This window comes from Mandrillus leucophaeus, unplaced genomic scaffold (genome assembly GCF_000951045.1).
Source record: "Mandrillus leucophaeus isolate KB7577 unplaced genomic scaffold, Mleu.le_1.0 Scaffold374, whole genome shotgun sequence".
Lineage (NCBI taxonomy): Eukaryota > Metazoa > Chordata > Mammalia > Primates > Cercopithecidae > Mandrillus > Mandrillus leucophaeus.
Window position 1 is genome coordinate 1,592,649 of NW_012103965.1, and position 24,401 is coordinate 1,617,049.

General features: G+C 48.4%; 1 long non-coding RNA gene across 1 annotated transcript; it reads right to left on the reverse strand.

The window, feature by feature from the left end:
* Positions 1-11,597: 11,597 nt before the first annotated feature.
* LOC105546908 lies at positions 11,598-23,737 on the reverse strand. Its single transcript, XR_001007156.1, has 3 exons — positions 22,847-23,737; positions 20,201-20,277; positions 11,598-11,733 (listed from the first exon to the last, which is right to left on the reverse strand). It is a non-coding gene; the product is annotated as an uncharacterized LOC105546908 (long non-coding RNA).
* Positions 23,738-24,401: the final 664 nt, after the last annotated feature.

Sequence of the window (24,401 nt, forward strand, 5' to 3'; positions counted from 1 at the left end):
TTGATTAAATCTGGTCACACTTTAGGCCTCAAATTCAGAGATGATGTAGGCGAAGCTCAGTGGAGAAATACCATAATGGAAGTGGACAGAAGTCCAGGAAGAATGACCTGACTCTGCAGTGCTGCCAGAGTTGCTATAAAGTTTTGAAATATGTTTTTTCATAAAAGTTAAGTTCTCAGTCAGCATGAAAGTCAGAAACTACCTTGTGATTTTTTTGATTTGTTGTTTTTTTGAAACAGAGTCTCACTGTGTCACCCAGACTAGGTTCACTGCAGCCTCCACCCTCTGGGCACCCAAAACGCTAGGATTACAGGCCTGAGCCACCATGCCCAGCCAGAAACTATGTTTTAAGCCAACTCTCAAACAAGCCATACTTTGGAGAAATACCTACAGAAACTAAGATTGGCAGGAGGCCCAGCAGGGTCTCACCTCCCATCTCAGACTCAGTCCAGGACACAGGCTCATGGGGCAGGAGGAGAGCTGATTTGCCTGCATCTTTTGAAATTCTTTCTTTCTGTCTCTGCCTGTCTCTGTCTTCCTCCCTTCCTCTCTCTCTCTCTCTCTCTCTTTATTTATTTCACCTGAGTTTCAGAGTCCTTGGTTGAATTTGTCCACAACTTCCTGTCACTCTAGCTGGGAGCCAAGAAGCATCACTGAGGACCACAGCCCCTTGCTTCTGTGAGCCCAGTCTGCTGCACTGAGAGTGCTGGTTTGGCACCTGCGGTGGTCCTCTTCATCCTCTACTCTGCTTCTGGACTCACTTACCACATATGCTCACCACCTCCTGGGTCATGCCACAGGGTACCAGGGCTGGAGTGATTTCACCAGGTCAACAGATATGGCTGCTGCCTCAGTTAGAGAATGTCCTAGAAGAGAGGTCGAACCATCATGACATCCTTGGGACCAGGGGATAGGAGATGGAGGCCCCTAGTGCACAGTCATGTGCATTGGCACACACATCCCCTTGCTCAACTTCTAGGAACTGGCTCTGGTCCCCTGCACGCTCTATAGGCCCCTCCTGCCAAACTGCCTCTAACCATTTTCCTGCCTTCCCCTTTGGAGGGGCAAAGGCCAGAGGTGGCCCCCGGTTTTATTGAGAAGTTCAGGGATCTGGTTCTTCCAAGGAGTCTTGGAATCAATCCCTCCTTGTCACTCTGCCCTAGAGTGTCTTGCAGCCTCCATTCCCATGAGTCTTCTTGGGTATGTGGCAAACAGAGCTGACTGAGCAGTAGGGGGACTCCTTCCAACCTAGAACCCCAAGTTGCACAGTAAGGACCTAAGAGGACCTCCAGGCCCAGCCCCTCCACTCTTCCTATGTGAGGGTAAAAGTAGATGACACCTCCCAGCCCTGCAAAGGTTCCACATCCCACTAACAGTCCTCCTCGCAGCTCGAAAGGCTGACTCCTGGAGAGGGAGGATTTACCTGAGGGCTCTGACCACCTTAACTGCCCTCTCTAGAGACAGTGGCTGCCAAAGGAGACACAGACCTGTTGCCCATCTGGACAGTGTTTATCAGGGAAGAAAGGGCGGCTTATGCAGCAGCCAGGCAGCACTGGGACAGAGCTGGATTGCTCCTGTCTTCCCGTTTGCGTCACGCGGCTCCGCCCTGGCTAACCTGAATCCGCGCCACCGCCGGGTCACTGAGTCTGGCTTCACGCGGGAGCCCGGGCCATCCTCGCTGCGGAAAGAAGGCGAAGCTCGTCTCCTGACCGATAGTAAATGGAGCTGCGCTGGGGCGCGGGGAGCAGACTGGTTTTCTGGGGAAGTGGTGGGGCCCTCCACTTTTCGGAGTGGAGAGGGGAGGCTGAGCAGGGTGCAGACCAGGGGCCTGCCACGTGGCCTCTGAGCCAAAACAGTAGAACCCAGGATGAGGGGCCCTAGCCAGGTAGACCCAGCCCAGGAGGTTTTGGGTCCTGGGGTCTTGGGTGTGGACTGGTCCGAGATGAGTCCCGCAGGCTGGGTGCCACCGGCCTTGACGGGTTCAGGAGATGGGAGATTATGTCTAGACGCCGCCACGCTTTATCGCAAGCCCGGGCCTCATCCCGACCCCAAGGGGCACTACAACCTGTTCAGGGTTCCCGGGCCTCATGCTCTTGCCCGCCTAAGGCGGTAAATTGCAGTCCTCTCCAAAGGCCGCCCCCACTTCGTCCTCTCCCCATCCGCCCACAACCCCAGGCTAATCTAGCCCCTTGTAATCTAGTCCCGTTCTCTAGGTGAGAAATGCCGGCCCTGGGGGCATTTGTCCCTGCGGGGTGGGCTCCCACCTGCCTGCCCCGGGGCGCTGTCCAGGCCGCGGTGCTGAAGCGCTCCGGGCCCTGACTCATTGAACACAGTCGTCACTGCGTGCAGCCGTCACTCCCGAGCCGGCCGACTCCAGGCCGCGCCCACGCCGGCTAATCATCCGCCCGAATGCACGTCTGCTTAAGCCAGTTTAAGCCTCGGAGGTTCGAGATTCCTGAGGAGGCCCAGAGAGGGCCAATGCTTGTCCCGGGCCAGGCAAGAGGGAGAGTGTGGAGCTCCATTCCTGCGCTCCATCCCGGATTCCTCAGGCACCTGCTCACTCTGCCTACTCCAGACCCGTCCCCACCAGTGAGCTCCACTGCCTGATCCAGACCCGTCTCCTCCAGTGAGCCCAGGAGAGGGTCCACTCACTCTCCAAGAACGCGTTCTTCCCATTGGCATCCAAGCCCAGCAGACCCTGCTACCTATGGGGGGCGGGGGCGGGGGCGCAAGTAGAGAGACAATCCCTGGAATTGGTCCCTCACAGGGCCAGCAGTGAAGATGCCTCTCTCGCTTCTTTCTGGATGCCCCCCCACAGCTTCCATGGATGCCCACAACCCCTTCCTCCCTCCATCCTCAATGTCCAAGCAGGCAAGGAAGACCGGGTGTCCCAAGTGAAGGCCTCTGCAGTGAGGGGTCTAGAATCTTGCCCTTTAAGGAGTAAATGATATCCCGCGAGTTGAGCATGATCATGATGGCAGTGATATTCGGCCAGGCACTAGTCCAGCAAGGAGGCTGGAAGGACCCAGAAGGAGTAGCCAGATGGCAGTGCTGGTGCCCAGAACCATGACCTGGCTCGCCCCAGGCCCCCATGGGTGACTCCTTAGAGTCGGCCAAGGATCAGTGCAAGCCAGGAGTGCCAAGACTATTACCTCTCTTGATGAGGTAATAGTCAAGGCAAAACGGTTTTGAGAGGATGTTCCAGGGGAGCAGAGCAAGTGGCCAGCACTCATTTGGTAGATACAAATGTCACGTCCTGGTCTCCGGTCTCAGCAGATGTGTTCAAGGACTCAGGTCTGGCCCCTCCATCTACTAGACGGCTTCAGTTCGAGCTGTGGAGAGCATTCTGGCTAGATCCCGTGAGCAGGGCCCCAAGGGACCAGGCTCTGTGTCAGGGATGAGTTCACACTATGGCAAAGAGCAGGTGATGGCCTCAGGGCTGTTGAGATGTCCCAGAATCAGGATTCTTTTTTTCTTTCTTTCTTTTTTTTTTGAGATGGAGTCTCACTCTGTCGCCCAGACTGGAGTGCAGTGGCATGATCTTGGCTCACTGCAACCTCAACCCTACGAGTTCAAATGATTCTCCTGCCTCAGTCTCCCAAGTAACTGGGATTACAGGTGCCCACCACCATGCCCAGCTAATTTTTGTATTTTTAGTAGAGACGGGGTTTTGCCATGTTGGCCAAGCTGGTCTCTAACTCCTGACATCAGGTGATCCACCCGCCTCAGCCTCCCAAAGTGCTGGGATTATAGGCATGAGCCACCGCGCCCAGCCCAGAATCAGGATTCTTAAAATGATTGTGCTGCATACTGAATTATGTTGCTTTTGACTCTTGTAGCCGGCCCCCTTCTTTATCTCAGGTGCCTGCTGGTACACCCTGGATGATGTCTGAGACAGATGGTGCTGCTCGGCCCCTTGAAGGAACATTCCTGTGTAGGAGTTGTGTGGACTGTCAACCATGGGGCAGAAAGACCTAACTCCCCTCCCTCATGGTCCTCACATTGTGGGACCCATGGCAATAGACAAAAACAAGTGTCACCATGGACATCACAGTGACCCCAAGAAACAGACAAGGTGAGTCTTAGTGAACACATTAGAGGAGACAGAGGGGCAGAGAGGGCACGGGACAGTCACCAAGGCTCCTAATGACTAACTTCTTCAAACTTCTCAGCAACATCCTCTTCCCTGTCTCCTGCCCTCCACCTCATCCATCAAGGAGCTGATGCTAATGGGGCTCCCTTGTTCAGAGCTAGACTGCTGTGGTTATTATAGTAGTTAACAAACGGCCACTCCAGGATCTTAACAAAGTAATCCTCCTGGAGGGACAGAAGAGGGCTTTTGTGGCCTGAGGACCAACATGTTACCCCTTGGCTTGGCAGCCATGGCAAGGACATGAACAGCATCCAACGAGGAAAGCAGGCTGCTGGGCACACACTGGGGAGGGGCAGGAGCCAGGAGGAAGTGCAGATGTTGGGATTTGGTTGCTGGTCACACCTGTTGGGCCCTCAGGCAGTGAGCAACAAAGTGCTGCTTCAACTTCTCATGGCAGTAGCCAATCTACAGCTGTGATAGCAATTGTTGGGGAAGAATGTGAATCCAAACTCATTCAGCAAGCCTGGTAGAATAGGAAAAACCCAGGGGACCCTGGGAGAGGGTCTCCCTGAAGTCCAGGGTGCAAGGCTCCTGCCAAATAGAATAATATGGCATCTGTATAAACCAGAAGAATTCTACCATCTGGACGACCTGCAGTAAGGCTGAGGAACATCACACTGGGCAGTGCACAGAACGAATGCAATCCTCCATATACCACCCAGAGTGGTCCCCATTTCCCCTTCTGCTCTCTCTGTGAGCCTAGAACAGATGCAAAGGCCCATTGGAGGATGAGGGACAGCCCCAGGGCACCAAGGCCTACTTTTGAGTCTGTATTTTCTGGTCCTGTGTCTCTTAGGAGTAGCCCCTTCTGCTGGAACTTCTGAGAAGTTTTTTAATGCCTCATTCCCAAACAGGAAGAGACAGTCAAAGATTGCTAATCTTTTTGAGGCCAGGTGTGGTGGCTCATGCCTGTAGTCCCAGTACTTTGGGAGGCCAAGGCTGGAGGATCACTTGAGGCCAAGAGTTTGAGACCCGACTGGCCAACATAGTGAAACCCCATCTCTACCAAAAATAAAAATATTAGCCAGGCATGGTGGCACAGCATGTAATCCTGGCTACTCAAGAGGCTGAGGCACAAGTATCACTTGAACCCAGGAGGCAGAAGTTGCAATGAACCGGGATCGTGCCACTGCACTTCAGCCTGGGCGACAGAGCAAGACTGTCTCAAGAAAAACCAAAAACCAAAACAAAACCAATGTGATGTAAAGAAATAACTATTCTTTTTTTTTTTTTTTTTTCCTAGACGGAGTTTCGCTCTTGTTGCCCAGGCTAGAGTGCAATGGCATGATCTTGGTTCACCATAACTTCTGCCTCTCAGGTTCAAGCAATTCTCCTGCCTCAGCCTCCCAAGTAGCGGGATTACAGGCATGCACCACGACGCCTGGCTAATTTTGTATTTTTAGTAGAGACGGGGTTTCTCCATGTTGAAGCTGGTCTTGAACTCCTGACCTCAGGTGATCTGCCCACCTTGGCCTCTCAAAGTGCTGGGATTACAGGCGTGAGCCACCGCGCCTGGCCAGAAAGAACTATTCTAAGAAAAAGAAAGAGCTTTTAGAATTTAAACTGTTTAGCCAGGTGCGGTGACTCACACCTATAATCCCAGAGCTTCTGAAGGCTGAGGTAGGAGGATCTCTTGAGACCAGCCTGGGCAACAAGTGAGACCCCATCTCTTAAGAAAAATGTTATAAAGAATTTAAGCTGTTGAATAAAAATTCAATAAGATTGGAGGATAAGGTTCATAAAAATCTCCCAGGAAGTTAGTGGGGGGTAGGGGAAGGAGAATTGGAGTAAAAGGGAAGGAAGGAAGGAAGGAAGGAAGGAAGGAAGGAAGGAAGGAAGGAAGAAAGAAAGAAAGGAAGGAAAGAAGGAAGGCAGAGAGACAAAAAGAGTTAGTTGATTAACTCCATATTAGTAGAAGTTCTAGGAAGAGAAAACAATAGGGAGGAAAATATTAGAACTAATTTTTGTAAATCCCCAGAATGGAAGAGCGTATGTTTACTGACTGAAGGAACTGATACCACAGATCCACATAATGCATGAAAAAATGCCATACAAGGCACAGCACTGGCAATTCTGAAAGATGCCTATGGGATAAACAGAAGATCCTAAAACTTCTGGGGGAAAAAAAAAAGAAATCCATCCCCTAGGGACTAGAAATTATCATAGCAACACTGGAAGAATACAGAAGTAAACTTCAAACGTTGGAGATAGAAGTACATATCTAGTCAAAACATTGATCAAATGTAAGAGTAGAAAAAAGATATCATTAGATGTTCAGGGTCTGGAAACTTTACCTTCCATGTATCTCTACCAGGAAACTTCCAGAGAATGTGCTTCACAAACATAAAGAAGTGAACTAAAATGAAGAAACTGTGGGACTCAGAAAAATGGGATGTCATAGGGTGAGAGTGGAGTGCCTGGGGACCCCACAAATGAAGGGGCAGAAACACTCATGCATGACAATGTCATAGCAGGAACATGAAGCAGCCAGCCCAAACAGGAGCGGGAGGTCTGAGAGCTTCAGAAAGCCTGGAAGATGCACTGGTCATCGCCCTGTCCCACCCTCCTACCTCTGGTGCCTTGCCCGGGGCTGGCACAAGAAGGGAGTTCAACTCATGCGTGGATGATGGCAGATCGAGTTCATGGGCACTAACGAGTTCATGATGAGAGTGAAGTGCCAGGGCATGAGTGAGGCCCAGGCAGGCAGTCCCCTCTGAGCAGCTGTGCCACTGCCACTTGGCACACACTACATGCTCCTGCAGCAGCCATGGTGCTGCTACCAGAGGCCCACACCATGCCGGGAGCCTCTGTCCTCCCCCAGCCAGTCCTCAGCACTGTCCCTGCCTCCATGGGAACAGATATGAGAGGGGTGCCAGTAAGCAGCAAGCAGGCTGCTCCAACAAACCCTTTTCCATAAGTAGCCCAGTTAACTTCTGAGGTGCCCTGAGCATCTGCCATGCTTGGCACCAAGTGCTTTATATGTGTACTTTTTAATCCACTCGGAGGCCATTTTATAGAGAGGGAGCTGAGGCTTGGGGTCTGAGGTAGGGGCACCTGGCTCCATCTCCTGCCTCATGTCCTGTGCCGACTGTGGCTGATGACCTGCAACCTCAAGTCAGAAATGTGCCCTTTGTGGGCAGGGACCCAGCATGGCTGGAAAGGAGTCCTTGGTTGGGTTTGTGTAGTCTACATTATAAGTCCAGTCACATGGGATCTCTGGTAGATGACAGGGTATTCTGGTACCTCCAAGGCCTGGGGTGGCAGGGCAGTGAGAGGGAGGGTATTTGTAGACCAGATAATGCCAGATTTGGGTTCAGTGCTACCGGAACTATTCTGGATGTGGAGCAGAAACAAGGGAGCTGGGGCCCTGTACTCCGATGTCTGTAGCTCAAGGAAGGGTCTGACACATGCCTCAAACAGAAATCCACCATGGCTTAAGGCCAGGGGCACTGGGAGGAAGAGGACCAGGCAGAGGATTGCGGTGGGCTTTGGAGCAACCAACACTGTCCTGAGCTCACATGTCAAGTACAACACAGGAACGAATCCCTTCACCTTCCTCAGCCTCGGTGACCCCAGCTAGGAAAACGGGGTCAAGACAGCCCCTCCTTCAGGGTTGTGGTTAGGACTGTCCTGGGTCAATTGGCCTAAGACCACAAGAGACAGACCTGTACTTCGACTAAGTAAAGATTATTGACTCTCTTAGTAATAGAGGAGACCACACACAGAAGGACCCAGGGATTGCCTCACCAAACAAAGGAAAATATAGTTATTATACTATAGTATTGGGAGAAAAGGTAGAGTGTAGATGGAATTTAAATAAAGCTTTTTGGCTGGGTGCAGTAGCTTGCACCTGTAATCCCAGCAATTTTAGAGGCCAAGGCAAGAAGATCACTTGAAGGCAGAGTTCTAGACCAGCATGGGCAATACAGCAAGACCCCATTTCTACTTTTAAATAAATAAATAAATAAACTTTTTTTTTTAAAAGAGACAGGATCTTATTGTATTGTCCAGGCTGGACTCAAACCCTTGGGCTCAAGTAATCCTCCCACCTCAGCCTCCGGGATAGCTGGGACTTCTTACAGTAGGGAGCCACAGTACTTGGCTAATGCACGATTTTTTATAGACTCAAAGCAAAATAGGGATGAATGCCAAGGCCTGGACTATGAAGGGCACCCAGTGTTCTGTTTTCCTTGAAAACTACATAAACATGGAATGTGGTATCAGTTGAAAAAAACCCACCCCCGATATTTATCGTGGGTTCTTTTCTATTTCCCTAAGCGTCTCAGCTGGTTTGAGAAATAAAGGGAAAGGGTACAAGAGAGAGAAATTTTAAAGCCGGGTGTCCAGGGGAGACATCACATGTCGGCAGGTTCCATGATGCTCCCTGAGCCATAAAACCAGCGATTTTCAAAAGGGGAGGGAGTGCATGAATAGGGTGTGGGTCACAGAGATCACATACTTCACAGGGCAATAAAATATCACAAAGCAAATGGAGGCAGGGTGAGATCACAGAACCACTGGATGAGGCAAAATTAAAATTGCTAATGAAGTTTCGGGCACGCATTGTCATTGATAACATCTTATCAGGAAACAGGGTTTGAGAGCAGACAAACTGTCTGACCAAAATTTATTAGGTGGGAATTTCCTCATCCTAATAAGCCTGGGAGCGCTACAGGAGACCGGGACTTATTTCATCCCTTTGGCTTCGACCATAAAAAGCAGTCACCTTAAGGGGGCCGTCTATAGACCTACCCTCAGGGGCGCATTCTCTTTCTCAGGGATATTCCTTGCTGAGAAAAAGAATTCAGTGATATTTCTCCTATTTGCTTTTGAAAGAAAAGAAATATGGCTCTGTTCTGCCTGGCTCACTGGCAGTCAGGCTCCAAGTCTTATCTCCCTTGTTCCCTGAAGATTGCTGTCATCCTGTTCTTTTTTCAAGGTGCCCGTATTTCATATTGTTCAAACACACATGCTCTACAAACAATTTGTGCAGTTAATGCAATCATCACAGGGTCCTGAGGTGACATTCATCCTCTTCAGCTTATAAAGATGACAGGATTAAGAGATTAAAGACAGGCATAGGAAATCACAAGGGTATTGATTGGGGAAGTGATAAGCATCCATGAAATCTTCACAATTTATGTTCAGAAATTGCAGTAAAGACAGGCGTAAGAAATTATAAAAGTATTAATTTGGGGAACTAATAAATGTCCATGAAATCTTCACAATTTATGTTTTTCTGCTGCAGCTTCAGCCAGTCCCTCCATTCAGGGTCCCTGACTTCCTGCAACAATGTGGTGCCCAGAAAACTTTTTTTTTTTTTTGAGATGGAATCTCAGTCTGTTGCCCAGACTGGAGTGTCGTGGTACAATCTCAGTTCACTGCAACCTCCTCCTCCCAAGTCCAAATGATTCGCCTGCCTTGGCCTCCTGAGTAGCTAGGATTACAGATGTGTGACACCATGCCCTGCTAATTTTTGTATTTTTAGTAGAGACGGGATTTCACCATGTTGGCCAGGCTGGTCTTGAACTGCTGACCTCAAGTGATCCACCCATCTCTTGCTGGGATTACAGGCACAAGCCACTGTGCCTGGCCTAGAAAACCTTATCTGAAGCTCCACACCTGATTGGGAATCAAGGCTGCTCAACCGACTCTGTGTCAAAGTGATTTCTATCCTCTAGACAAGAGTGGGATACGACATTCATCCTGATGTACTTCTGAACAGTAACATTTCTGATACTCTGTGATTTTAAGGAAAAAAAATATCAATCAGAAAGAAAGCACTGTAACCCAAAGAAGGGGGTGGTTATGGCACTTTCTAGCTGTACCTTATGCTTGGGAGAACTACTGTTTCGTGTTAACTTCGCAGCTGGCTTTATTCCTGTTATCTCAGCAGGATCAACTGCAGGGCAGATGTTTACTTTGAACTCGGAGTTGAGTTTTACTTTGTCAGATTCAATGAGATGACGCTCTATAAAGGGTCTGGTTCAGGGGCAGGCTGTGAGTAAGGGCTCAGTAAATTACAACTATAATGACTAGCTATGAATGATCAGCAATATTATTAGGACAGCAATGACCCAGACGTGATAGGAGCCCAAGAGACAGTCCCTAACCCAGCCAGAGGAAGGGAGATTGGGGAAGGATTCCTGGAGGAGATGAGGGCTGGGCTGAGTCTTAGAAGGTGAGTAGACACCAACAAAAGGTGAGAAGGGCAATCCAAGCAGAGGGAACCAAATGAGAGGAGGTACAGGGCTGGGGTGAGCCAGAGCATCTTGTGAAGGGCAGGAGTCTTAAGAGATGAGACTGGGGAAGTCTGTGGAACTAGGAGGGTGAACTTGTTTGTTGGGGTTACTGGTTTTTCTACAATTAGTAACACAATCCTGACTTTATAGGGGAGGAGACAGTCTCAGTGATGGTCACTTGATTTTGGAAGATGAAGCTCAGCTCTCTCTCTGAGTCATAGGATAGAATGCTGAGGCACAGGCCAGGCACAGTGGCTCAAGCCTGTAATCACAGCACTTTGGGAGGCCAAGGCGGGCAGATCACTTGAGCCCAGGAGTTCAAGATCAGCTTGGACAAGATGGTGAAATCCCATCTCTACAAAAAATACAAAAGTTAGCCGGGTGTAGTGGCACATGCCTATAGCTCCAGATACTCAGGAGGCTGAGGTGGAAGGATGGCTTGAGTTCAGGAGGTCGACGTTCCAGTGAGCTGAGGTCATGCTACTGCACTCCAGCCTGGGCAAGAGAGAGAGGGAAGCAAGGAAGGAAGGGAGGAAGGGAGGAAAAAAGAATGAAGGAAAGAAGGAAGGAAGAAAGGAAGGAAGGAAGGAAGGAAAGAAGGAAGGGAAGGAGGGAGAGAAGGAAGGGAAGGAGGGAGGGAGGGAGCCCAGACAGGGCAGGGACTCACCCAAGCAGCCCTGCATGGAGGGAGTGGGGCTGGGATTCTAACCTTAGTCTTTCCACCCCATTCCCAGTGCTCCTTCCATGCCCTCCCCTTGCCTTCCTCTCACTGGAAACACAGCCTCTACGTGACCTTGTCCTCTGCATCCTCTGATAGGTAGCTGATACCAGACAAGGTTTTGCAAGGACTCCAGGTACCCCTCGGTGTCCGTTGAGATTAAACCCAATGCAAAATAAGGCTTCATCCCAAATCTGCAATGGAAAGACAGGAAGTTTCCTTCTTGCCTGGGCCAGAAAAGGCTGTAGCTCCTGTCCCTGCCCTTCACCCCACTGTACAAGTCCTCCCTGAACTGTCAAGAGATTCTTAGGGGGTCAACAGAGAGGGGTGAGAGCTGGAGGCGGTCACTGGGGTATGACGGGGCCTCCTTGACAGAGCAGGTGGTAAACTTTCTGCCTTTAAATATTTTGAAATAGCAACAGACATAAGAAAGCACAAAAAATCCCAGATGGCACATTATTTCCTCCGGCCCAGTGTCCCTCAACCTCCCAGGGTCCCAGGCACAGAAGCCCAGGTTCACACCAGCAGGAGGCTGGGACCGGAGAGTCTGTGGACTTTCCAAGTATGTTTATTCACATTTTTGTGGGCCCCCAAGGCCCTGCTGAGCTTCCCAACATTAGCTGAGAAAGAAAAAAAGCAGTTCCTGACATGCAGAGCTGATCTGACATTCACGGTTAGACCTCAATGTTGTCACAAACTCATCTGACTCTCATGGGGAACATAAACAGACTCACAGAATTCCAACCTCCAATAAGGTTACTCTGAGACCATGATAAAATGAGGCAAGGCAAGGCCATGTCATAATTTTGTCTAGGTACTGACAAAAACAAGGTCACTATGCTGTCACCCATAAAATACCAAATAAATTCTCTTGGTTAAAATGAGTGACTGCTATTCTTTGAACAGATTTATAAAGATCTAATTCACATACCATTTAATTCATCCATTCAAAGTGTACAATTCAGTGGCTCACGCCTGTAATCCCAGCACTTTGGAAGGCCAAGGTGGGAGAATCGCTTGAGCTCAGGAGTTCGAGACCAGCCTGGGCAACATAGCAAGACCTTGTCTCTACAAAATAATATAATAAATTTTAAAAATTAGCTGAGCATTGGGAGTTCAAGACCAGCCTGGACAACATGGTGAAACTCTGTCTCTACTAAAATACAAAAAATTAGCCAGGTGTGGAAGCATGCCCCTCTAGTTCCAGCTACTTGGGAGGCTGAGGCAGGAGAAGTGCTTGAACCCAGAAGGCAGAGACTGTAGTGAGCTGAGATTGCGCCACTGTACTCCAGCCTCAGCTACAGAGTGAGACATCATCTCAAAAAAAAAATAAAAATAAAAATAAAAATCAGCTGAGCATGATGGTGCACAACAATATTTCTAGCTATTTGGGAGGCTGAGGTGGGAGGTCCAGGCTACAGTGAGCTATGATTGTCCCACTGCACTCCAGCCTGGGCAACAGAGCAAGATGTTGTCTCAAAAAAAGTATATAATTCAATGGCTTTAATTATATTCACAGAATTATGTTTTTGTACCATAAAGACATGTGCACATGTATGTTCATCCCAGTGCTATTCACAATAGCAAGATATGCAATCAAGCTAAATGCTCATCAATGGTAGACTGGATAAAGCAAATGTGGTATGTATACACCATGGAATATTATGCAGCCATTAAAAAAATGAGATCTTGTCCTTTGTGGCAATGTAGGTGGAGCTGGAGGCCATGATCGTAAGTGAACTAACGAAGGAACAAAAAACAAAATACCACATGTTCTCACTTATAAGTGGGAGCTAAACATTGAGTACACATAGACACAAAGAAGGGAATAACAGAGACTAAGGCCTAATTGAGGGTGGAGGGAGGAGGGAGGAAGGAGAGTGAAGATAGAAAAACTGGCCAGGCACACTCACACCTGTAATCCCAGCACTTTGGGAGACCGAAGTGGATGAATCACTTGAGGTCAGGAATTCAAGACCAGCCTGGCCAACATGAAACCCTGTCTCCACTAAAAATACAAAAACTAGCCAGGCGTTGTGGCATGCATCTGTAAGTCCCAGCTACTTGGGAGTCTGAGGCAGGAGAATTGCTTGAACCCAGGAGGCAGAGGTTGCAGTGAGCCGAGATCATGCTGCTGCACTCCAGCCTGGGCGACGAGCAAGACTCCGTCTCACCAAAAAAAAAAAAAAAAAAGAAGAGAAAGGAAACGAAAATCTACCTACCAGATACTATGCTTTTTACTGGAGTGATGAAATAATCTGTACACTGAACCCCCATAACACACAATTTATCTATATAACAAACATGCACAGGTACCCCTGAACCTAAAATAAAAGCTAAAAACATTGAAAAAATTGTATTCACAGAAGCGTGCAACCATCACCATGTTATATTTATTTAATTTTTAATTTTCGTGGGTACATAGTAGGTGTATTTATTTATGGGCTATATGAGATGTTTTGATATAGGCTTAAAATGCATAATAATCATATCAGGGTCAAAAGGGTATCTATTACCTCATGCATTTATCCTTTGTGTTTCAAATAATCCAGTTATATTCTTTTAGTTAATTTTAAATGAAGTTAAATCATTTTTTACTACAGCCACTCTGTTGTGCTAGCAAATACTAAGTCTTATTTGTTCTTTCTAATCTTTTCTGTACCCATTAATCATCCCCTCTCCCCACCCCTGCCCCGCCACTACCTTTCCCAGCCTTTGATAGTCATCCTTCTACTCTTTATGTCCATGAGTTGAATTGCTTTAATTTTTACCTCCCACAGATAAGTGAGAACACGCGATGTTTGTCTTTCTGGCTTATTTCACTTAACATAATGACCTCCATTTCCATCTATGTTCTTTCAAATGACAGGATCTCATTCTTTTTTATGGCTAAATAGTACTCCATTGTGTATATGTACCACATTTTCTCTACCCATTCATTTGTTGATGGACACTTAGGTTGTTTCTAAATCTGGGCTATTGTGAATAGTGCTGCAATAAACACAGGAGTGCAGGTATCTCTTAGACATACTGATTTCCTTTCTTTTGGGTACATACCTAGCAGTGGGATAGCTTGGTCGTATGGTAACTCTATTTTCAGTCTTTTGAAGAACTTCCAAACTGTTTTCCATAGTGACTGTATTAATTTACATTCCATCCTTGGTGTATGAGGGTTCCTTTTTCTCCACAACCTCGCCGGCATGTGTTATTGCCTGTCTTTTGGACAGAAAACATTTTAACTGGGTTGAGATGACATCTCATTATAGTTCTGATTTGCATTTTCTGATGATTAATGATGTTCAGCCTTTTTGTATGTTCGTTTGCATTTTTTTTTTTTTATAAGAGAGGGTCTCTGTTGCCCAGGCTGGATTGCAGTGGCATAATCTCAGCTCACTGCAACCTCTGCCTCCTGGGTTCAAGCAATTCTCCTGCCTCAGCCTCCAGGGTAGCTGGGGTTACAGGAGCCCACCACCATACCTGCCTGGTTAATTTAGATATATTTTTTAGTAGAGACAGGGTTTCACCATGTCGGCCAGGCTGGTCTCAAACTCCTGACCTCAAGTGACCCACCTGCCTCAGCCTCCCAAAGTGTTGGGATTACAGGCATGAGCCACTGCACCCGGTCATGTTTTTGTTTCTCTTGGGTATATACCTAGACGTGGAATTGCTGGGTTACATGGTAGATCCATGCTGAGAAACTGCCAGGCTGTTTTCCACAGTGGCAACACCATTTCACATTCTCAACAGCAGTGTATGAGGCTTCCAACGCCTCCACAATCTCACCACACTTATTATTTTCCCTCTTTTCTTTCTTGTTCTTAATAGACATCCTAATGGGTGTGAAGTAGTATCTCACTGTGGTTTTGATTCACATTTCCCTAATGATTAGTGATGCTGAACACTTTTTCATGCGTTTATTAGCCCCTTGTTTATCTTCTTTAAAGAAGTGTCTATTCAGGCCAGGCACGGTGGCTCACTCCTCTAAACCCAGCACTTTGGGAGGCCGAGGGGGGTGGATCACTTGAGGTCAGGAGTTCGAGACCAGTGACGAGCCTGGCCAACGTGGTGAAACCCTGTCTCTACTAAAAATAAAAATATTAGCCGGGTGAGGTGGCAAGTGCCTGTAATCCCAGCTACACAGGTGGCTGAGGCAAGAGAATCACTTGAACCTGGGAAGCAGAGGTTGCAGTGAGCCGAGATCGCACCACTGCACTCCAGCCTGGGTGACAGAGCAAGACTCCATCTCAAAAAATAAAAAATAAAATAAAATAAAAAATAAAGAAGTGTTATTCAGATCCTTTGCTCATTTTAAAATTGGGTTTTTTTTTTGTTATTAGTTGTAATAATTCTTTATATATTGTAAATACAAGTTTTTTTTTTTGAGACGGAGTCTCACTGTGTCCCCCAGGCTGGAATGCAGTGGCATGATCTCGGCTCACTGCAAGCTCTGTCTCCTGGGTTCACGCCATTCTCCTGCCTCAGCCTCCCGAGTAGCTGGGACTACAGGCACCTGCCACCACGCCCAGCTAATTTTTTTTTTTAATTTTTAGTAGAGATGGGGTTTCACTGTGTTAGCCAAGATGGTCTCAATCTTCTGACCTCGTGATCCACCCGCCTCGGCCTCCCAAAGTGCTGGGATTACAGGTGTGAGTCACTGCACTCGGCCAATACAAGTCTTTTATCAGATACATAATTTGCAAAAATATTCCCCAATTCTATGGGTTGTCTTTTCACTTTCCTTTCTTTTCTTTTTTGAGACAGAGTTGTGCTTGGTTCCCCGGGCTACAGTGCAGTAGTGTGATCCTGGCTCACAGCAGCCTCGACCTCCAGGCTTAAGCAATCCTCTCACCTTGGGCCCCCAAGTAACTGGAACTACAGGTATGCGCCACCACACCTGGCTAACTTTTTAAAAAATTTTTTTTAGAGAAAGTGTTTCACTATGTTGCTCAGACTAGTCTCTAACTCCTGGACTGAAGAGATCCTCCTGCTTCAGCCTCCCAAAGTGCTGGGATTAAAGGCGTGAGCCACCGCACCAGACCTCTTCTCTCTTTCTTGATGTCCTCCTTTGAAGCATGCAAGTTTTAACATTTTAATTATATCCAGTTTATCTATTTTTTGTTGCTTGTGCTTTAGGAATTGTGTCTAAGAAACCATTGCCTAAGCCAAGGTGATAGCTCCTTTTTCTCCCCCAGTACAGCTTTACCTTTATTCTAGTCTGCCCTCGATAGGTAAGATTTGTTAAGGTACGTGCTACAGTGTGGATGTCTGCCCCAGCAAACCTCATGTTGAAATTTGATCCCAAGGTTGGAGATGGGGGCATAGTGCAAGGTGTTTGGGTCATGGGGGTGGATCCCTCATGAGTAGATTAATGCACTGTGAGGGGAAGGTGAGTTCTTCCTTTATTAGTTCCCATGACAGCTGATTGTTAAAGAAGAGCCCAGCACTTCCCTGTCTCTTGCTTCCTCTCTCACCATCTCATCTCTGCACACATTGGCTCCCTTCACCTTCCGTCGTGAGTGAAACTTTCTGAGGCCTCACCAGAAACAGATGCTGGCACCGTGCTTCTTGTACAGCCTACAGAACTGTAAGCCAAAGACACCTTTTTTCTTTATAAATTACCCAGCTTCAGTTATTGCTTTATAGCAATACGAACAGACTAAGACAGTATGCAATTATAGAATTGCCCCTGCTTTCTGACAGCTTCAATTCTAGAGTGAACCCTCACTTCCCTAGATGCTCTCTCAAATCACCCAAATCCTATAACAGGTTCTTTTCAACATCATTTACTGAAATATTTTCCCATGGTGCATGTTCTCCCTCCCTGCAATGAGTAGTAAACCCAACCTGCCCAACTGCAAGTGACCCTGGTGGTCTCTGGCTGAGGGACATTGACACAGGAAAACCCACAGGATTGGCCGGGCGTGGTGGCTCACGCCTGTAATCCCAGCACTTTGGGAGGCCGAGGCGGGAAGATCACGAGGTCAGGAGATCGAGACCATCCTGACTAACATGGTGAAATCCCATCTCTACTAAAAATACAAAAAATAAGCCAGGCGTGGTGGCGGGCGCCTGTAGTCACAGTTACTCAGGGAGGCTGAGGCAGGAGAATGGCATGAACTCGGGAGGCAGAGCTTGCAGTGAGCCGAGATGGTGCCACTGCACTCCTGCCTGGGCTACAGAGCAAGACTCCATCTCAAACAAAAACAAAAATAAAAACAAAAACACGAAAAGCCACAGGATTATAAGGCGTTTGGTGGTGAGTGCTTTGTGATGCCATTATACAAAACTCGAGAAAATGCAAACTAATCAACAATGACAGAAGCATATCATTGGTCCCTTGGGAATGCAGAGTGGGAAGGGGCACCTAGGGCAATTACAAAGGGCCACAAGGAAAGTGTGGGGTGGTGGCTATACACATGCTGTCATCATAATGGTGGAGATGGTTTCGAGAATGTACACATATGTCAAAACTCATGGTGAGATTTGGCCGCTCACATTTGTAACCCCAGCATTTTGAAAGGCCAAGGCAGAAGGATCATTTGAGGTTAGGAGCTGAAGACCAGCACTGGCAAAAGTGAGACCCCATCTCTACAAAAAAAAATTCTGTTTTAATTAGCCAGGTGTGGTGGCACTGGCCTGTAGTCCCAGCTACTCAGAGGGTGAGGTGGGAGGATTGCCTGAGCTCAGGAATATGAGGCTGCAGTGAGCTATGATCATACCACTGCACCCCAGCCTGGGTGACAGAGTGAGGCCATGTCTCTATTTATCAAAAAAAAAAAAGGACAGACACAGTGGCCCACCCCTGTTAATACCAGCACTTTGGGAGGCCGAGGTGGGTGGATCACTTGAGGCAAGGAGTTCAAGATCAGCCTGGCCAACATGGCAAAACCCCATCTCTACTAAAACAAAGCAAAACAAAACAAAAAAATCAACCGAGTGCAGTGGTGCGCACCTGTAGTCCCAACTACTTGGGAGGCTGAGGCACGAGAATCTCCTGAACCCAGGAGGTGGAGGTTGCAGTGAGCCATAATCGTGCCACTGCACTTCAGTCTGGGTGACAGAGAGATATCCTGTCTCAAAAAAATAAATAAATATAAAGGGCATCAAACCATACATTTTAAAGGTGCGGTTTGTTGTATACCGGAATTATACCTGAATGAAGCTGGTTTTTAAAAATCCTCATGTGAGCTGCCCACCATCCACAGGTCATCATTTTTATTAGCATTTCATATCATGGACAAACTCCACCGAGGATTTGCAAACAAAAGCATAAAAGAGAAATAGAAATCATTTCAAAAGCTGTAGGCAGTTCACTCTTTCCCTTTCCTGGGCGTGTGTCCTGGACTGAACCTGTGATGGAAGTTGACACCCTGCCGGGCCCTCAGCAGTCTCAGCTCCTACATGCCTCTTACAAATGGAGACATTTTTCCAGCCTTGAGGGCAGTGTGAGGTACTTTTTGAAATAATCGCTGCTTGTGCTGAGTGTAGAACTGAACTTTATGAAGAAGCACAATATAGTCTTCATAGAAAAGAAAAATACATTTCAAACTGAAGCAAAGCTGGCATTGCTCATAGCTCTAATGGTGGCTGATAGCTTTAATGGCACTTTTTTCTCCTTGTTCAGTTTCAGGAGGAAACTATTAGCCATTGTTGGTGGTGAACTTGGAAACATACCCAGAGGCTGCAGCCATCACCAAGGACACACAGCACACACAGTGGAGAGTGAGGCTGGGAGAGCACTGGAGAGATTTGGCACCAGACAGACGCGAGGAGGAATGCCGGCTCTGCCCCGATAGCTGGGTGGCTTCTGGCAAGCCACTGAACCTCAGTGACCAGGTGTTCCTCTCGGATAAAAGTCGGGATAAAAAAGTGACCCTGGCAAAGCAGGGCCAGGGCTGCCACACAGAGCCACCCAGATAGAGGACTCTAGCAGCTGGCAGACAGGTACTGACAAAATGTATTAAAACAAAGTTTTGGTTCCCAGTGTCTGTTAAAAGCACCAGAGAAAGCTAGTTACAAAGAATGTTTGCTTTTTAAGCTCAAAGAACTGGAAGGGTATGGAGGAAAAATCTCTTCTCCCAGGGTTCCCTGAGCCCCTTCCCGCTGCACCCAGTGCAGACCTGGCTCCTGGGGGCAGTGACCTGCCTCTGGCCCCTGGGACTGGTCCTGGCCAAGGTGCCTATGAAATGAGGGGCTTGCAGAGCCCCTGGTGCTCCAGGCCTGCTGCCAACATTCCTCAGGCAGCCTCAGTGATGACACTGTCCAGAAGGAACACCACAATGGGGCTGTGGTCATCTCCATAAGAGCACTGCCTCAGGGTGGTCGTATGTCATGGGGTGGCTGTCCTGCCCCAGCACAGCTCCAGGCCACACTTATCCCATAGCAGAGGGCAGGCAACATAGTGTAGTTGTCCACAGAGGGCACAGGATGGAAGCCGGGATGACAGCTGTCCCTAACTCTGCCAGGTAAAGCAGAGGCCTGCACTTCACCATAGCTGCAGGTGGGAATTATTTGCATTGATACAGTGAGAGGAATTTCCCACATTTCTTTTTTTTTTTTTTTTTTAAACAGTGTCTTAGTCTATTGTCCCGGCTGGAGTACAGTGGCACAATCATGGCTCCCTGTATCCTTGGCCTCCCAGGCTCCAGTGATCCTCCCACTCAGCCTCCCAAGTAGGTGTGACTACAGGTGCATGCCACCATGCCTAATTTTCTTTTCTTTTTTGTTTTTGAGGAGATGAGGTCTTGCTATGTTGCCCCAGCTAGTCCTTCACTTATTTAAGCCCACCAGCTAGTGCTCTGGTAGCTCCTCTGAATTTTTAATTAATTTCACTTCCAGAGAATTAAGTATTATTTTTGTTGACAGTTTGTTCTCTCAAACGGCATTGCACTTAGTAACACTTTTTTAGTTGTTGGGTTTTTGTTTTTTCAAATGTTATTAATTTGTTTCCCTTTCCAGCTGAAGAAACAGTGACCAGGGGAGTAAATATTCTTAGGCCACTGTGTTTGTATATTATGGACAATCAAGAAAGGACTAGGGTATGTTACAGGCAGAACTCCAGAGTTCAGGTCATCTCTGTCTACTCACTTGGTGGACTTGGCTAAGTCATGTCATCTCTCTGAGCCTCCATTTCTTCACCTATAAAACGGGCTAATACTTTCAACCTAGTACATGAAAGAAAACATGCTGATTGAACCAATCCTACTCCTGTTGCAACCTCACACCAGAGCACAGGCTGGGTGTTCATATACGTTCCCTTGCCTGGCCTCTGGCTTTCCCTCTGGGAGATATCCTTCTTAGTCTCTGGTGCTCCTGGAAGCTGGGCTAAGGCTGACCTCTCTATTCTTGCCTCTGCCCAATTTCATTGCAGGCAGCCTCCACTGAACTATGCCCACATCCCTGAATGGAAGATCTATAGCATGATGAGGTTCAACCAAATCCCGCTAAACAAACAAACAAACAAACAAACAAAAAGCCACTGGCCTAATCGGTTGTAATATATTCTTTACAAAGTCCTTTATGATATTTGTTTTAGTAAAAATGGTGTTAAAACTTTGCCATATAGGCTGGGCGTGGTGACTAACGCCTGTAATCTCAGCACTTTTAGAGGCCGAGGCAAGCGGATCACCTGAGGTCGGGAGTTCGAGTCCAACAAGACCAACATGGAGAAACCCTGTCTCTACTAAAAATACAAAATTAGCCAGGCATAGTGGCGCATGCCTGTAATCCCAGCTACTCAGGAGACTGAGGCAAGAGAATTGCTTGAACCCGGGAGGCAGAGGTTGCAGTGAGCCCAGATTGTGCCACTGCACTCCTGCCTGGGCAACAAGAGTGAAACTCTGTCTCAAAAAACAAACAAACAGGCTGGGCGCGGTGGCTCAAGCCTGTAATCCCCGCACTTTGGGAGGCCGAGATGGGCGGATCACGAAGTCAGGAGATCGAGACCATCCTGGCTAACATGTTGAAACCCCGTCTCTACTAAAAAAAAAAATACAAAAAAAAAACCTAGCCGGGCGACGTGGTGGGCGCCTGTAGTCCTAGCTACTCCGGAGGCTGAGGTAGGAGAATGGTGTAAGCTCGGGAGGCGGAGCTTGCAGTGAGCTGAGATCTGGCCACTGCACTCCAGCCTGGGCGACAGAGTCAGACTCTGTCTCAAAAAACAAACAAACAAACAAACAAAAAACTTTGCCATATTGTTTATGTGGAATATCTCAATCCATAACAAAGTGACACCCGTGTCAGCCAGTCTACACCCCTGGAAATCAGCCCTCCTTGCTTAGGGCTCCAGCAAGGCTCTCCCCACCCTAGCTGGTCTCCTGGGAAGAAGAGGAATTCAGGCAGCAAGAGTCAAGCAAGCAGGTGCTTCAACAAGCAAGGAATCCATCTGCAGAAGCTGCAACCAGGGATGGTTCAACAATTCTTAGGAGTCTTGTGGAGTCTGCAAGCTCCATAAACAAGGGCTCTTGCACGTCCTCAGGTGAGCTCTGCTTTGTTGTCATCTTTTTGAAGTGGACCCGCAGCAGCAAGGTGAGCAAAGCCAAAGGAAGCCCACCTGCCTGAGTCTAGCTCCGGTGAACTGACAGCCCCAGACAGGACAACCGAGAGGGACCCTGTATTCATCTGTTTTCATACTGCCATAAAGAGCTGCCCATGGCCGGGTGTGGTGGTGGGTGCCTGAGGCAGGAGAATCACTTGAACCCAGGAGGTGGGGGTTGCAGTAAGCCAGATCACACTACTGCACTCCAGCCTGGGTGACAGAGTGAGACTCTGCCTCAAAAACAAACAAAAAGGCCGGGCACGGTGGCTCACATCTGTAATCCCACCACTTTGGGAGGCCGAGGTGGGCAGATCACTTGAGGTCAGGAGTTCGAGACCAGCCTGGCCAACATGGTGAAACTCCGTCTCTACTAAAAATACAAAACTTGGCTGGGCATGGTGGTGTGTGCCTGTAATCCCAGCTACACAGGAGGCTGAGTCAGGAGAATCGCTTGAACCTGGGAGGTGGGGGTTGCAGTGAGCCGATATCACGCCACTGCACTCCAGCCTAGGTGACAGAGTGAGACTCCATCTCAAAACAAAACAAAAAACCAAAAAACTGCCCAAGACTAAGTAATTTAGAAAGGAAACAGGTTTGATTGACTCACAAGTCTGCATGGCTAGGGAGGTCTCAGGAAACTGACAATCATGGCAGAAGGGGAAGCAAGGCACCTCCTTCAGAAGGCAGCAGAAAGAAGTGTGGAGTGATGGGGGAAGAGCCCCTTATAAAACCATCTGATTTCCTGAGAACTCACTCACTACCATGAGAACGGCATGGGGGAAACCACCTGTATGATTCAATTACCTCCACCAGGTCTCTCCCTTCACACGTGGGGATTATGGGGATGACAATTTAAGATGAGACTTGGGTGGGGACACAGAGTGCCTAACCGTATCAGCCCCAAAGCCATGGCTGGAGAAGGCTCCTGCCAGAAGTCCACCCCGCAGCCCCCACACTCCACCGTGGTCTTTCCTCACTCTGCTTCCGACCTCCATTTTTCTTTCCCTGAAGGAGGTTGCTCTATCAATGCCTCCCGTGACAACACACGCCCCGCCTCCCCCGCCCCCCATGCTCAGCGATAAGGAAGCTGGTGCCCCGAATCCCTGCCCCACCCCAGACTCCTTCCTTTTCTTCCCACTTAGTGTTCTTGAAACTCCTCTCTGTTTGTTTTTTTTTTTTTTAATTAAGTTACTCACCTCAGCTTTGTTTCTCAAAGGCCTTAGTTTTTCCAGAAACTCTCTCTTGGCAGGAGGCGTTTCAGGTTTGCATTTCTCTGAAACACACTCTCAGAAACACGGGACCTCCATTTTGGTGTCAGCACTGCACGCACCCCCACTCAAGCCAGCACCGTGGCTGGAAAACTTATATGTATAGGGTAAGGGATGTGGGTGGAGTGGGAATTGACGCGGAGGATGTTGGAGATCAGATCAACAGATGCTACAAAAAAAACCCAACCCCTCCCCACCGAAAGAGGGCAATACTCAGGCTAGGAGCCGCTGCACTAGGTGCTAGGGACCCACTGAATTTTCACCAGGGCAGTGGCTTGGTCAGATTTCCATTTCCAGAAACATCGCCCTGGAATCCTTTCCTTGGCGTGGAAGGAGAGGTTGACCCCGAAGAGTTAGTCAAGGGCGACTCATCGCTCCACCCTAAGGTTTCCCTAAGGAGGGACAGCACAGGGCGGTGGCGAAAGGAAAGGGCTGCAGGGTGGAGTCCGGCACCGAGACCTCCCGGCCCTGCTTTTAGCAGCACAGGGCTGCTTGAGATGATTTCTTTTGAAAACGAGCAGTGGTTGAAAATCACTGCTTCAAAACAGAGACTGGAGGGATGGTAAATACTAACGAGGAGTTTTAGCAATGGACTCTGTTGACAGAGTCTGGGCGCCTGGGAAGGGTCTCGGAGGACGAGCCAGTTTGGAGAACTATTTCAACTGCGTACTCGACAACACGCAGAAGGCTGCGGGGAGCCTTAGCCCCTACCTGGCCTCCAGTGCTCTCTGCGGCACATGGCAGCCCCACGACGTGTTTGGGTTTCTGGGAGCGCGACTCGCACACACCAGCGCCCACGCAGCGGCAACGCCAGGTGCCTGCCAGATAAACAGACAAAATCAGGAGGACTCCAAGGTGGGACAGAGAAGGAAGATTGTTAAAAACTGAATCTGCTAAGCCAGGCATGGTGGCTCACACCTGTAATCCCAGCACTTTGAGAGGCCGAGGCAGGCAGATCACTTGAAGCCAGGAGTTCAAGACCAGCCTGGCCAACATGGCGAAACCCCGTCTGTACTAAAAATACAAAAAATTAGCCAGGAGTGTGGTGTGAGCCTGTAGTCCCAGCTACTCGGGAGGCTGAGGCAGAGAATTACTTGAACCCGGGAGGTGGAGGTTGCAGTGAACTGAGATCACACCACTGCAGTCTATCCTGGGCAACACAGCAAGACTCTGCATTATAAAAAAAAAAAAAAAAAAAAAGGAAAAAATTGAATCTGCTGTGCCCAACCAAGCCATCAGCTCTGGGGTCCTGCCCTGAATCATTTACTCCTCACCCTATCTGGGCAGGCAGGCAGCAGCAGATGTTTTCCAAGCCCTGCTGCTCCCAGGCCAGCATGACATCTGCAGTGACCATTTTAATAGGCTGGACACCCTCGTGTCCCCCTAGCACTTATCCTTGGCCCACTTGCCACTTGTGCCTTACCCAATGGGGAGGAAGTGGCAAGGCCTTGGCTCTGGGTTCCACAGGTAGAGTTTTGCAGGG